The sequence below is a fragment of the Chiloscyllium punctatum genome, chromosome 18 (assembly GCF_047496795.1).
Source record: "Chiloscyllium punctatum isolate Juve2018m chromosome 18, sChiPun1.3, whole genome shotgun sequence".
NCBI lineage: Eukaryota > Metazoa > Chordata > Chondrichthyes > Orectolobiformes > Hemiscylliidae > Chiloscyllium > Chiloscyllium punctatum.
In genome coordinates this window covers 56,661,035-56,667,351 of record NC_092756.1, presented here as the reverse complement: position 1 = coordinate 56,667,351, position 6,317 = coordinate 56,661,035, and positions in this window count along the sequence as shown.

Sequence of the window (6,317 nt, the reverse complement as noted above, 5' to 3'; positions counted from 1 at the left end):
GTACTTGTTGGGCTGAAGAACGTGTTCCCATGCTGAAGGGAATCTAATCTAAACTCTCCCTCTGCGTTCCATATTACAATCCTTTAATATATCCCTCTATCCATAAACAGCCCCAAACCCTTCAAAACTCTGAGTCTCTGGAACTCCAACAGCTCCCTCCTTAACTGTGTAACCTTTTCCAGTCCTGGAACACTCTGAAAATGTGAACATCCTGCAATCCTCCCCATCTGTGTAATCTTCTCAGGTCCCTGTAACACCCCGATCTGTGGAACCAACTCCAACGTTTGTGACTCTCCCGATCAGTTTCTACAAGACTTACTATCTATGTCACATTCTCCTGTCACTATCACCGCTCTGTCAATGTCAGCTCTTTCAGTCTCCCCATCAATCTAATCATCTCCATAACCTTCTCCAGCTCTTATACCCCGATCTGTGTAAACGTTGCACTCCCCTACAACCATCCCTAAAGCAGAAACCTCCTCCAGTGTGTGCAATGCTCCCTATCTGTGTTCGTGTCTCCAGTCTCTATTGCTGTTCCTGTCTCTGTAAGCTCTGACATATTGTACAGATTTCCAGTCCAATTAATTTACAGAACCTCAGCATCCGACATCAACAAATGTTTTCATTAACTACAGCCTTTCTTATCTCTGTTCGTTCCCCAATTCCATACAACTTCATAATCTCTGTAAATAGCACCATTCCACAAAATACTCCCTGTCTGTGTAAACGACCCCAATCCTACAGTGAGAAACCTCACTGTCCTTTTGATCACCTGTGGTCCCTTCATATCTCCCTTTATCTTTTCTGACTCCATTGAATAAAGCCCATCTCATGTTATAACTCCTCTAACTCATATGTTACTCCCCATCTCTGTGATATTCTTCAGTTACTGCAATTCTCATTCTTTATCTCCAGAGATTCCAATCCACCTGGGCGATGTAAGGTTATTGATCCCTTGCAGCATGTGTAATACCTGTAGCAGCCTCCAACTCTTCAATACATCCTGTCGCTGTAACCTCCACAAATACTACAGCTCACTGTCTTTGTAATATCTTCCAGTATCTGCAACCCTGTTGATTTCTGTAACCTCCTCCAGAGCAGCACTCCACATCTCTGTGTAACTGATGGGAATGCTGTAAACCTGCCTTCACAGTCCTCACTAACTCTCTGAACTCCTGCAGCCCTACAACCCTCAGAATCTCTGGCTCCTCCAATCCCTACACTTCTCCCTGGCTGTGTGAACTGTTCCATCCCCTTCAACCCTTCCTATCTCACTCATTCCTGCAGCTTCAACTCTTATCCATGTCAGTATAGTTCCCGGCAGCAACAATCCTCCCGTTCTCTATAATCTCCTGAAGCTCCAACTCCCACCCGTATCAGTGTAATCTCCAGTCCGTCCAACTCTCCCTATCTCTATAAACTCCTGTAGCTCCAAATACCACACAATCTGACTAATCTACATTGCCTATAACCCTCCCTTTCTCTAAATACTTCTGGAGCTCCAACTAGTACTGTGTAATCTCTTGTCCCTATATACCTCCCGATCTCTGTAAATCCTTCAGAACTGATAACCCTGTAACTCTCCTTGACATCTTTCAGCCCGACAACCGATCTGATCTCTAATCACCAACAGTGATCTCAAACCACCTGAACTCTGAAACATCCTCCAGTCTCTACAACCCCCTTTTCTCTGTTAACTCTCTGATATCTGTATTCCCCTTTATCTCCGGTTACAGATCCTTTTTCAGGGAAACAAGTCTCAGTACCGAGTCTGTAAGAACAAAAGAATCTTAGGTGTATCAATAAATTTGCCTCATTTTCTAAATTTTAACGACTCCAAGTTCAACCTTCTCTACCTCTTCTCATCAATATCCCTCCATTTTGAAGAACAGCCTTCTCTGGGCTGCCTCCAATGCAAGGACATTTTCCCTCTAGATAGGGGACCAAACCTGTTCACCGTATTCTCAGTGTGGGCTGACTGGAGTCCTCTATATTTATTACACGCTTACTCTATTTTTATTCTCCATTCCATTTGAAATCAATGCCAGCATTCCATTTACCTTCTCTTTGACCTGTTGTCCCGGTATTCCACTTTTCTGAGATTTATACATCAGGATTCCCACGTCATTCAGTGGCGGAGCTTTCTGCCGTTGATCTGAAACCAAGAGGTGACAGCAATAATCAGGAAAGTGCTGGAATGTATGGTAAAAGATATGCCATAAATGCTAACTGCACACTTAGAAACCAATGGAATAAGCGCAGTCCATAAGACCATCATGTATAGGGGTAGAATTAGGCCATTCATTCCATCAGGTCTATTCTACTATTCGAATATGGATGAATCGTTTCTCAACCCCATTCTCCCATTTACTCCCTGTAACCCTTAATCCCCTCACTCATGAAGAACCGAGCTATCTAGGAGTTAGATACACTGAATTACAGAGCATCCACAGCCCCATGAGGCAGTGAGTTCACAGGTCCTTCACGCTCTGGCTGAATAAATTCCTCCACATCTACATACCAAAGGGTCATCCCTTCACTCTGAAGCTGTGCTCTTGGACCCTCGTCTCTCGTACTAGTGGAAACATCCTCCCCACGTCCGTTCCTTCCAGGCCCCTCAGTATTCAGTAAGTTTGAATGACATTCTGCCGCCCCCTCTGTAACCTCATCAAGTACAGACCCAGAGACTTCACCTGGTCCTCATACGGCACGAAATTAATCCCTGGCATATTTCTTGGAAACCCATTTCTCGTACCCTTTCACATCCTTTGTCCAGACTCTGAATGAATAACGTGTAGAGTGTAGTAACAACACTGATTCATGCGGAGCTCCCTTCATCACCAATTTCCATCGTGAAAAAGACCGCTTTCTTCACACTCTCTGCCTTGTGCCAATCAGACAAATCCTCTATCCATGTTCAGCATTTTGTTCTGAAACGGAAATGTCATTTCACACCCACTGCTGGATTTATTTTTCTGTCTGGCTGTAAGCAGCAGAGTTTCACCATTACCTTCCCATCTGTAATTCCCTGGAGAAGGTGGTGGGGAGCTGCCTTCCTGACACATTACAGTCCTTTGGGTGCAAGGACAGACACAGTGCTGAGAGGATGGAGCGTGCCTTGGAGGGCACGTTGGAAATGCTGGTGTTCCCGTGCACCTGGAGCTCCTGTCCTTCCAGCGTATAGTGGTTCCGGGTTTGTCAAGTGCTATTGAAAGACCCTTCCTGAGTGACCTCAGTGCTACTTGTCGATCTTTTATTCATTCATTCATTCATGAACATGAGCTTTGTTGGCTGGACCAGCGTTTATTGTTGATTTGGAGTTGTCCCTGAGAAGGTGGTGGTGAGCTGCTTCCTGAGCCACTGCACCAGCCGTTGGAGCTGTTGTTATCTGTGTCCCCTCCAGCAGGCGCTACAACACTCCTCATGTCTGTAACTGCAGACAGACAATCCAGGTCTCCCTTTCATATCTGACATCCTCCTCGCCTTATACATCTGACAATTCCTCACAATATCTCACCTCCTCCATTCACATCTGTGCCTGACATCTCTAAAATTTATTTATTCTTGTTTAAACATCTGATCGCCCAAACTCTCTCCTTTTTTAAATTTGTAACCCCTTCAGTTTCTGTAACTCTCCATATCACTGTAATCAATGGCAGCACAGGTTCCCTTCCTTAAATCTCTATAATTACAATGTTTGTGTGTGTAAAATTGACACATTTCATCCTCCTTATCCATCTCAGGATTCCAGCCCCCACAATCCCACTATTTGGAATGCTCCCATTCTCTGCACCTCCTCAATTCCTGAGGGTCTTTGAAAACCATCAGTGCCCCAAAGGTTTATATTACCCCCAGTTACTGCAATGCTTCTCACTCTGTCTGTCACTTCCAAGACTGTCACATCCAGGTCTCCAGGACCAGTCAACACTTGCTGGATGTCAATTTGCAGTTGTTGAAGTCTGCACATCTCTGTAAGCAGTTGTGAAACAGCCCTTTAGGCTCTACAAAGCTCCGTCATGAACAAGCTACCATCTTTCAATTTCCTTTGCCTTCTTCGATGTCTGAAACTCTCACTGTCTCTTCAGTAAACTTCTTTCGTTGCTGCAGGTCTGCCTTGCTCCCCACATAACCTGTTCCATCCCATAAAACTTGCTCAAAAACTGGAACACCATCTGCTCTTTGTCTAATCCTCCTTGTTTCCACTGTTTTCCTGGAACAACTGCAATCCTATAAGAAAGCAGTGCGGAATGGGATGTTATAAATCTCAGCTGAGGCTTGAGGCCTAACATTGCCTGGGAGTCGCAAAGGGATGGAACCTGAGTGAAAGCAGCACAAAGCGAAAGAATATACATCAGCAACGAGGATCAAGGCCGACTGGGACTTGGAGTTGGAGAAACAGCAGAGCAGGAGGCTGAAAATCAGCACCGAGCCACAGAGAGAGCGACTGTGTGAGGGAGCAACTTGGAGCAGAGGCTTGAGGCGAACTTACACCTGGGAGTTACAGAGGCATCAAAGTGGGAGGTTATAAATCAGCACAGAGGATCGAGGCCGAATTGTGCCTGGGAGTCACAGAGACGGTGACACTGTGAGGGAGTGGAGTAGAGTGGGAGCTTGAGGAGTACACATCCCTGGGAGTCACAGAGACGGTGACCTTGTGAGGGACCAGCGTGGATGGGACTCGGAGGATTGCATGTACCTGGGAGTATAGAGACTGTGACCCTGTGAGGGAGCAAAGTGCAGTCGGAGCTGGAGGATTACATGTACCTGTGAGTCACAGAGATGGTGACGCTGTGAGGGAGTAGGGTAGAGTGGGAGCTGGAGGATTACACGTCCCTGGGAGTCACAAAGACTGTGACCCTGTGAGGGAGCAGAGTTGATTGGGAGCTGGGGGATTATACGTACCTGGGAGGCACAGAGAAACCTTTCTGCTGCTGGGACCTGCCTGCACTGAGTTTGACAGAAGTGCAAGAGCCATCACAGAAAAGGCTGTAATTTCATTGGTTGATAAATACACCGTTCTTAGCAACTGTACGTTAATTGGTATAAGTTAGCAAATTTAGTTTTCCAACTCTGAAAAAAAGGTTGAACACAGAAATAAGAGGGAGAAGTGAAATTCTGCGCTAGTATAGTAAATTTCCCTCAGGAAGCCATGGTTGAATCAGGTACTTAACCATATTGCTATTTCCCTGATGTTAACTTCATTCTAAGTAATTAGTTAAGTTACTCTAGACATGTTGCATTTTACGACATGGCAAGACATATTTGTCAGATGGAAAATGTGTTCTGTTACATTGGGAAGTCATAGCCCCTGCGGATGTCCTAGATGAACACTGGGTCTTGGAGGTCAGACAGTGACTAGAGACTGTGTTATGCTGAGAGTTAGGGGGATAGACCAAAAAGAGAGTAGATCACACTGCAGACATGACGGCCTGGAATATGGAAGGGAATAGGGGACTAGGCAGTTGAAGAGAAACAGTCAGGGAATCCAGGAATAGCCTGATGTCTCCCTCCCAATTCAGTTTCCCAGTTTGGAAGCTGACGTAGGTGTTGGCTGCTCAGGTGAGTGTAGTCAGAGCCATGTCTGGTACCACATGCAGCCTAAATGTACAGAAGAGGAAGAAGGAGCAAAAGGCACAGGGGAGACAGGAAATTGAAGAAGATGTCAGCATGTATATAATTCCAGGATAGTGGGGTTAAGAATGTCACTGTGTCTGCAGGACATTCGTCCGAGGGCCAGTGAGCAGTCAAATGTCATGTCCAAGTTGGTCGGAATGACCTGGGTAGGAAGGGTGAAGTGGTCTGGGCATCAGAAGTTAGGGAGCTAGGTGGATGGTTAGCAAGCGGGACCTCAAATGTGGCAATCCCTGGAATACTCCCAGTGCCGTGTCCAAGTGAGAACAGAACTCGGAGTTTTAGGTAGATGACCGTGCTGCAGCAGGAAATGCTTCAGATTCCTGGGAAATTGGGAGTGGTTCTGGGGAAGGCAGCAACTGTACAAGCTGGATGGGCTAACGTGACAGATCTGGGATTAAAGGTCATACGGGGTGTGTGGGAGGGGTTGAAAATAACTTGGTGTGTGCTTAGGATCCAAAAAGGAATCGTAGAGGAACCTACCAGGATTCTCAAAATAATGGGAGATGCAGTTGGTACTAATTTACAACAACAAGTTTATCAGTGGAAGATTGAGTAAGAAAGAAAGCCTTAATCTGTGGTACTCTGCATAGACATGAATACCCTGAGTGCGCGGAGTTCCGCATGCAGATTGGTGTGAGGACATCTGATGGACTGATCAACGAGAGCTGGCTCAAGAATGGCAG